The following is a 10372-nucleotide window of genomic DNA, read 5'->3' on the forward strand; positions in this document are numbered from 1 at the left end:
CTCTTTTGAGAAGCCTAATACCAACGAGGTGCCCGGTTTGGCTCTCTTCGGCCTCGAACTGGAGCCCCCCTCCGAGCACTGAGACACAGACATTACCCTGGAAGGGCAAGATCCAGTTCTCCCCGGGGCAGCGAATATAACGTTTATCTTGCCCAAAGGAGGTCCCCTTGAAGCATCCCCCTGAAACGCCGAGCCGGCGTGACCTCCTCGGCCACCGAGGTGATGCAGAAATTGGGTCAACTTTCCCTCTTGCACCAACTGCTCTAAGTGATCTCACAGATTGTTACAATCCTCGGTGATATGTCCGTGGTCTTAATGGTACTGGCAGTAAAGATTCCGATTGCGCTTCGCAGGATCCTCCGCCATCTTATTAGGCCACCTAAAGAACGGCTCGTCCTTTATCTTCTCCAGAACTCGCTGCACTGGCTCTCGGAACACTGCGCTAACCACCTGGGAGCTGGCAGGCCTTGACTTCCCCCCAAAGTCCCTCCGAGGTCGGTTGTTGTTATACCGGTCCGGCCTGAAATCCCTCATCTCTTGAGTTACTGCTTTAGACTTTCCTCTGCCTTGCATCTTATCTTCCTCTACTCTTCTATATTTGTCTATCCGATCCATAAGCTGACGTACACTAGTAACAGGCTTGCCAGTCAGAGACTTCCTCAGACCGTGCTCGGTTGGAAGACCTTCCTTAAAAGTGTTCATAGCCACGTCATCGTGAGCCCCATCCACCTCGTTGAACATTTCCCAGTATCTGTCTGAGTAGGCTTTTAGGGTTTCCCCTTCTCGCATAGACATGGATAGTAGCGACCCCAAAGGTTGAACAACCCTTCTACATGTAATAAAACGAGCACTAAAGGCCTGGGTGAGCTTTTCAAAAGAGTCAATAGTATTAGTTCATAAACCATTAAACCATCTCATCGCCACTGGGCCCAAACTAGATGGGAAAACCTTGCACATTAAGGCCTCATCCCTGGCATGAATAGTCATTCTCTGGCTATAGTGGCTAACATGTTCCACTGGGTCTGTTCGACCATTATAAATGGTGAACACAGGCTGGTGGAATCGCCGAGAAAGACTGGCGTCTTCAATATGTCGCGTGAAGGGCGACTTAGAGACCTGATTCAAAGCCTTGTTCAAGGCATCATTCCCCTGACCCTGGCGAGTTGGACTCTTACTTCTTCGCCTATGGTGGTACTCTTCCTCACACGAAAAAGACTCGCTAGGGGGAGTTCTCGACCTCTGCCTATAACTGGTGTCATCCGACTCCTCAGAAGAGTGTTTAGAGTTATGAGTCTTACGCCTTCGTTGTTCATATCGCAACTCCCTCTTCAACTTGTTAATCTCACGCTGCAACTTTCCTCCGCTCTTTACAGGGGAAGCATAGCCTTTCCCCCGGGAGCGGCTTCTATCTGTATGGGTTGTTCGGGTACTTCCCTCATGACCCTCCCCTTGTTCGTGGTCTACCAACGGATTGCTGTGTTGAGAGCCCCTAGACTCTGCTTGGTGCTGATTAGCATCTGCCTGTTGCGGGCCTGTCAATGGTTGCTGCGGTACTCCCTCTTCCATCGTGAGTATCACGCCTGCCCTTCCTTCTCAACAGATCAAGTTCTCCCCACAGACGGCGCCAATTGTAGGGACTCAAGTTGGATTGACCCTGAGTATGAATGGGTTTTCAGCCCAACAAGCCCAAACAATAAATTTTTAGAGTATGGGTCCAAAAACTAGTACTGTTTGACAGGAAAGGTTCTACTCATCAAGTAACAAGGGATACTTTGGGTTCATTTCTTGAGAAAAGCTCTCCTCGGCTCTCTTTCAGTCAGTCTCTCTCTTCTTTTTTCTTTTTTCTCCAAAAAAGTCCTCCTTTATTTCCTTCATTCCTATGTTATATACTCCGTTTTCCCCCCGTCTCCATTGTACACGTGTAGTTCTTATCTTGGGAGCTCCTTTCTGTCCCATCCAGCACCTACCGGAACTTTCAGTTTAGTGGCCATAAAGCTGCTTAATTACTGTTCAGATATCACCTCCACATTAATGCGGCCAGAGTGTTAGCTGGAAAGCATTTAATGTGGAGGTGATGGTCTTAGAAGATATTTGCTACCTTCCCCGACGCCCCCTTAAGTTATATCCAATTTCCCGTTCGGATACAACTTTGCGGAGTCTCCCTAATAACATGAAAGTTACCTTCACCTCGGACTTTGGTGTCCTCGGACGTGTGTTATGCCGCTGTACACAATATTCACTCGTTTCTCCTATATTACCCATTTAATAATAACAAAACTTTTTTAGGCTGTCCTCGGATAACTAAGTGTCCTCGGATTGGGCCATTGGGCCCCGAGCTCACTTTTGAGGATTACTATACCTTTTTAACTAACAGACCCCACAATAACTAATATTCATAATATTTTATTATATTATATATCTTAATAAGCCATCTCTAAAAAGAAGTATATAAATATATTCATACTTTTATACTTCAAAAATTAATTATAACTTTTAAAGTTTTTTTTTTTCATGCTTTATTATTTTACATTTATTAACTTTCTTATCTAGAATATGCTTGAAAATCATTTAATTTTCCCCATATATATATATATATATATACTAATCACTAACCCGTGCGATGCACGGGATAGTTAAATAAAAATTAAAAATATTTATTTTGCTTAAAGGTTTATGACTTGACTTATTAAAAGTGTATAACTTGAAAATGAATGAAAATAAGTAATATTTTATTCAATATAATGGTTTAGAAAAATTCTTTTTCTTTTATATCATTGGTTCCACATAAGCAATTAAATCTACTATCCACCACAAATCCAATCTATGTTATCTTGATAATAGATCTACAAATTACATTCTCATATCCTCCATCATTTAGAAGGTAATGATTGTATGTAATGTATAAATTTTATTATTTTACAATATAAAATTATTATGATAGATGATTAAAATAATTAAAATAAAATCTAATGTTTTGGAAATTTTTTGAAATAGAATTTTAAATATCTTAAAACATATTTAATAAAGTTTCTATTTTACCTAAAAGTGAAGATAACCATAGGCCCAATTTTTATTTTATAGCATAGGATGTTATAGTTAGCTCCGTACCATGTGTAATACGTTAGTCCAGTATGATAGTTCCAAATAATATCCTAATACCTATCTATATGAGTTTTCTTTTTAATGATGCCAGGAGGGATGGAGTTTAATAGAAGTCATTTAAGATCCAACGTATCCAATAATTTGTTTTTAAAAAAAAAATTAATTTCAAAAGTCTTTTAATCGTAAATTTTTTTAATTATAAAATAGACTCTACCTAAACTCTAAAGGAAAGAGTTCGAAATGATCACATCATTGATACCATATCATGATGGTTGCAAATAATAATATTATTATTCATGATTAATAGATGAACAATGAAACTGTGAATTAACAATTTAACAATTCAAAATGAAAACACATATACAGAATTACTACAACAACATATATACAGAAGACTCCAAATATTGGAACATACTTGTTCTTTCATTATTCAATCAAAACGAAAGTCTCGAAGATAATTCCAATTCTATTAAACCCAATACATACATACACAAGAACGTAAAGAATTCCAAAAATAAAAACAACAATTTCCAAAAGTCTTTGCCTAATATAGTCACTATTTTTTTTTTTAATTATTATAAGATTATGCGTTCTTTAGTTCTTTTCCTTTCATGTTTCCTCAAACTTTTTCTAATTGACCAAAATATCTCTCATATATGTTAACATTAAACCTAATAAGAAAATTTTACATACCTTTTGTTTTGAAGGTGCTCCAAGAACCAAAATCAATGCAAGAGACTGCATAAAAGAAAGAGAAATTTACAATGATGATCAATACCTTCAAAGAGATATTTATCTGTGACTCAAACTAACAAACCAAAACCAAATACAAATTTCCATAGAGCATAAATCAAAGAGAAGACTACCAAACGAATTTGCAGCACACACAAACCAAAAACAAAAGTCGCTAGTGCAATGCATGGGAAATTTTATTTCTGTTTTGAATTTATTAAATTTTATTAAAATGAAAAAAAATATTTACTAAACTATCTACTTAATTATTAATCATTCTGATTATAAATTATTAAGCAACAAAATTTGAGTAGAGGATCAACATCAATACCTAGGAATTCACTTTGATTTTTTGATAGGTTAACCTAGAAATTCACAACCCTCATCGATCTCAAGAGCTAATAACAACGTAAAACATAAAACCAAATTATAGAAATGCACATATATATTCCCAAATCTATAGATTGTAATCCATGACTATTCAAATAGGGAGGAAAATCCCTATTTTAATCTCAGACATTTTGTCGAATACTTTTAATGGTGATGAGGCTAGACTCTCTTCATGTGTGTAAAGACCTTAAAATTTCCAGTTATTATAGGTTCTGTGAGGGTAAATATTAAATTCAACTACAAAATTTAGATTGAAATTGTAAGCTAAATAATTGAATTTAACTGAATTCATTTGATAGGAGTATATAGACTTTGAATATATTTAAATATTTATTAATTATAGTTTATATAAATACTTAAAATTATATGTGCATATTTTAACTAATATACCTGTAGGGTCAGTATTTACAGCCCAAGCCCAAGGAGGTATGGATTCGGAGCCCACCGAGCCCAAAACAATAACTTTTGTAGAGAGTGGGTGAAAGGGCTAGGCTAATAATGAAAATAACAGTGTTAAACAGCAACACCAATGGGAGGAATTGAATTAATGTGCTCTCGGACTAATATGAGTACTCCGTCCGAAGAGATGTTTTTCATTGATCATCTAAGGTTACAATTCCTGGGGCTACAATCATCTCATATATCCTTTTCTCTCCCCTTTTTCCCTCCCCACTATCAGAGACACCCTTCCCTTATATAGCATTGTCTTCTTACATCTCCTCCGTCCACTTGTTTATCATCCAGGCATCCACTTGAGTGCATGTCCCATCACCCCACTTTTAGCCAATGCCTCCTTGATATTTCTCTGCTCCCGTTATCTTTATGTGCGTCCGAGGTTCCTCTCCCTCTTGACACTTGTCAAATAGATCGCTTGAACCTCCCATACTCGTGTTGGGTCTAGCCTCTTCGGATCCGAGGATGCAGGACTACTCGGACACGTGAGCATCTCCTCGGATGGTATGCGGGCTTGTCTCAAGGCATCCCCCTTTGGCGTGGGCTTCTGACTGAAGGCCTCACCTCCTCAGATGAAGAGTGTTCCTCATTCAGGGCCTTGGGCCCAATGAGTTGGGTGGGGTTTTACCCCCCCCACATAATCAATATAAATAAATAATAAAAAAAAAAAACCAAGAATGAATTTGGTTTTCAAACTAAAATTTTGACAATGGATTTAATCAAAATTAGTTATCCAATTTTCATGATATCAAATACTCATCTTGCTCATGTATATGGACAGTAACGTACATAATATATATAATGCTTCTCATAATTCAAAAGAACCATTATAACCTCAAGTTCCATTTTAAATAGTTCAAAATGCCACATAGGCCAAATAGTTTTACTAGCAAACTAATCCAGTACAAATAGTTTGATAAATATACCAAAAATTGTTATAAAACCGTTTACCTTTTTTATTTTTTATTTTTTATTTTTTTATTTATTATCATTTTATTTACAACACCAAATACTTTTAATGAGTGGTTTTGACGTTGATCTTAATTGGAGAAAAATCATATTATAATATGTCATATTTTGTGTTGTTATCATATTTTAGTTTATTTGGAAAACAACAAGAAAATCTAGAAAAGCTAATGAAGAACAATTAGTGTAGTTGAAGACAATTGTCTTTGTACAATTTCTTTTCACTGTTTGTAAATATTATGTTTAATATATTAGCAACAAATTATTATGTCTTTATTATATGATGTTCTTAGATGCTTAAGGAATTGTTTTAAGTGTTTACAAATATTTTATATTGTTTTTCATCTTCTTTATTTCATTAGTGTGTTCTTTGAGATTTTTAAGAAAACAAATTATATTTTGAGTTTAAAATTATTATCTATCTATTCATTTTTCATATGTTAACATTAACACCATACTTCTTTTTTCAAAAAAAAAAAAACTTCTCTACTTTTTCTCCTTTGGAATTGTACTCTTGTGGTTTGTTTGTTTGTTTGTTTTTTTTTTTTTTAAAGGAAAAAGAGTTGCAATATTTTATTTTTATTTTTTTTTTGAATTTTAGTTTTGTTGAGTTTTATTAATTTTTTAGATAAGTTTCTCGGTGATTTATTCAGTTATATATATATATAAATAAATTAGTCAATTATGTTAAATTTATAAATTTAATATCTATTTTGTATTTAATTAATTAATTAATAAAATAATTATGACATTATTGTGGTTTGATCTTGGTTAAATCGGTCCAACATTAAAAATTTTGAGCCTCTTCCCATATCGGTTCAGTGAACTATCTGTGTCTAAAAATAGTTTGGTACACATTAAAAGAAAAGGAAAAAGTACGCCCATGGTCTAGCAAGATTAGGTAAAGATTTATAGAGGGGATGAAAACATGGACTGCTTCCTTAACTACTCAAGTATAGCGTATTTTGGCTTCTAGTTTAGCCATTGTTTGAGTAATAAAATGTCTACAACGATTCTTAGAAATAAATAAATAAAGTGCTCTAATTTTATGTAATTTTTTTAAATATTTTAAACTACTTCTTGGTAAATTAAAACTACTTTAAGCTCATTTAAAAGTGTTTTCAATCCATCTAAACCTTACAATTCATTAAAATTATCTAAATTTTCTCAGAAAATTATAATTAACATATATATATAACCTTCAATGAATTTACTATATATAAGAAAATAATAAGTATTTTTTTTAGGAAGGAGAAAATAATAAGTTAATTAAATAGTTTGTAAATAACCTCGAACTTATTCAATAAGTATAAAATGACTTGTCAGTCTTAAAAAAAAAATTAAAGAATATATGAATAAATAAAAGTTGTAAAGATTATAAATAACTGATTGAATATATTTTAGGGATTGTATAATTATTATTTTAATGACTTGAGTTTATTAATCTTATATGAAGATATACATATAAGACTTGAATGTTATAAAGTCGTATGGTTATTTTCATTTTGAAATCTGGGTTGATTGTGATTTTAAGAATAAGAAATGGCAGATTAGTAACTAACTATTGAAAGTACCACTCACCAGTCCCCACCCCAGTCTCCAATTCTTAACGAAAAAATTAATTCTAATCAAGTGAACCACTAAACCAAGAGCAATTTTTTTTTTTTTTTTGAAAGGCATGCAAGCCATTATAGGGCGTATCGAAGTCAAGGTCAAAATATTGATATTTTAGTTGCTATTTTGCTATACATGCATGCCTGTCATGATCACAATATATGATTCATTTAGTTCACGCTGCGCGTTACAAATAGATGTGTAAGATCAATTTAACTTTTAAACAATAGATATAGAGTGAGTGATCTCACTGTTGATGCAAAGTTAAATATAATCATAGAGTTGTCATTATTCTCAATACAAAATCACTTGTCTTGCTTACATAGGTGGAGCCGGGGGGTCGAGGGTGGCAAGAAGGTTAAAAAAAAAAAAAACATAATTTTTTTCTTTAAAAGTGGCGTGTGCACACACACATATTATAGATAATAGATACTCAAATAATCTATGTTACTATTTATTTTCCTGCATAAAAATTCAGTAGAAGCAATGAAATGTGACGATAATTACGCGATAATTTCCATAAGTTGAATTTGGTGTCTATTTAACTATTAAAAATCATTTCATTTTCAACTGGAAATTTTGACTTAAAAAAAAAAAAAAAAAAACAGAAAGAAGGCCTTTTTCATGAGAGAAAAACCTTAAAATATGAACAAAATATAATGAATATGATATTTTTGAGAGTTTTCTATCACTCAGTAGACAGATATGTATGGTTTTTTATAATCATGAATCATGGTCAATGTGGGTTCGTTAATGCATTTGGCTTGTAAGCACTATCTATACGTTGGATAGCCTTGAAATTAAGGTTCACATATATAAACTTATGTGAAACGCCAATAATGAAAAAGTAAGTTATGAGTCTGAAAAAAAAAATTCTGAAACTTGTCTATGTTGGCCTTAGATACAGAGAATAGTACTGCTTTTGCTTTACATTTTTGAGTGACCCAAATTTTGTAGGGATGAATACTATAATGACATCATTGACATGTTCATTCTCATAAAACATTTTTGTCTAAAATTCCACGACAGGTATTGTTATTTTCGTAAGTATTATTTTCTAAGTGAGGGTAAATTTAAAAATGTATAAATTCCCGTGAGTGAATTTAACGGTGTTAAGATGTTAGGGAGGTGAGTATAATTTATTTTGAAAGTAAAGAAGATCAATGTACAGTCCAAAATTAATAAGAAGGTTAGCATAATTTGAGTAAACCTCAAGAGAGGCAAGTGCAATTTTCCCTTTATTTTTCTCTATTTTGTTTTTCTTTACACTGATTCTCTCTCATGTCTCATCTCCTCTTGTTGTCTTACTTTTTTTTTTCTCCCTTTTTTCTTCTATAATTGTTAGGTTGGGCAATGAGCACAACAATGGGTCTCTTTTGCTGTTTTGCAGTTCATTGATTTTTTTTTTTGGGAATTTTTTAGAGATTTTGGAATATTTTGAAGGAGAGTTGGGTCGAATTAACAAATAAATAAGAAGAGGTATTCAATATTCCGCTGAGTTTAAACTCATGAGTAACAATGTTGTAAAGCCCACACATAACGGCTAGTTTGATTCATGAGCTTCAACTTGGTGGAATATTGAATTTTCAAGAATAAAAAGTTTTAGAAGCAAGCCGACCTTAATGGACCCATTAGCCATTGAGCCATGAGCCACTGACAAAACTTTATCAGCTTGAATGTTTAAATTGTTACTATTTTTATAGATAATAATTCATAATTGTTTTGGTAAACCAATTGTGGGGCCTGTGGGCCCGATAACCTCGGCCCATCATATAGCAAGCCCAAGGCCCATGCCGAGGAGTTCAAGCTATTTCTGAGGAGAAGGGAGGGGGGAAGCCTACTTTCCTAGGACCAGGCCGAGGATACCTTGTCCTCGGCCTGACAAGGGTGGTTTTGAGGAGAGTTTAAACCCAAAGTAAGTTGTCACTATCGCATTGAATGCACTCAACTAACCCCCCTGGCTGCATTAATGGGGAGGTAACCCTTTGACAGGATAACGTTGGTTAGAGCGAGCCACTTGAGTACCGATAAGGCCTCTGATGGGACGGACAACCAGAAGAAAAGCGAATAGATGATCAACAGATGGAAGCAAAAGATAGGAAGATGAAAACTATAAAAGAAGAGTTAGTAACCCCAAAAGAGGGGGGGGGAAAAAAGGCCAGAAGAAGGCCTCCTCGGCCACAGGCCGAGGAGCATTCCCTCATTTGTAAGAAAACACTTAGCCATTTTTTAATAGAAGTTTGGCCATGGTGATCAACGGCCAGCACCTAAGCCTTTCAGCCCACTCTCTATAAATGTATTGTTTGGGCTTGTTGGGCCGGGAACCTAACATTCAACTCAAATTGAGTCCTTACAATTGGCGCCGTCTGTGGGAAGGATTAGGGTGCTGGCCGGTGCACCAAGTAAATATTCCAAGTTATAAGACTTTGATTTACAGTAGACTAAATGAGATAAAGTTCTAAGTTTTAATTTCTAAGTGTTTGCTTTACGATAGATTGGAAAAGGTAAATGTTCCAAGTTATAAGACTTTGATTTACAGTAGACTGAATGAGATAAAGTTGTAAGTTCTAAGTATTTGTTTTGCAGTAGATTGAATAAGATAAGAGTTCTAAATTTTAAGTATTTATTGCGCAAAAAAAAAAAAAAAAAATGTGCACGTAAGTTGGCTTGGATATTTTGTGGAAAACCAAAAAAAAAAAAAAAAAAAAATTTTTTTATGAGATGAGTATAATCATTGTGGTCCCTACCTTTGGCACCAAAATTAAGACACATGATCCAAAATTAAACTCCAACCACTACAAAAAATTGACCTATACTAGCATTTTAAAACCGCTGCTGTAGGTCTAGAAAGTGTCGATATAGACTCGATTGGGCTATCTCGACGCTTTTAATGCTTGCGGTTTTAACTGCTGGCCAAAAAGTGAGACAATAGTGCCCGGGTGAGCTACATTGGTACTTTTAAAACTGTTGGTACAAGTCCTAATGTTTGTTTGTTTGTTTTTTTTTTTTTTTTTGTAATTAATTGAAAAATAATTTGGATTCAACTTAATTTTATCTTTACTTCAACTTTAATATAATACTATATATTATAAGAGATATATTATGTCCAAAACAT

This window comes from Quercus suber, unplaced genomic scaffold (assembly GCF_002906115.3).
Source record: "Quercus suber isolate HL8 unplaced genomic scaffold, Cork oak 2.0 scaffold_16, whole genome shotgun sequence".
NCBI classification, from domain to species: Eukaryota; Viridiplantae; Streptophyta; class Magnoliopsida; order Fagales; family Fagaceae; genus Quercus; species Quercus suber.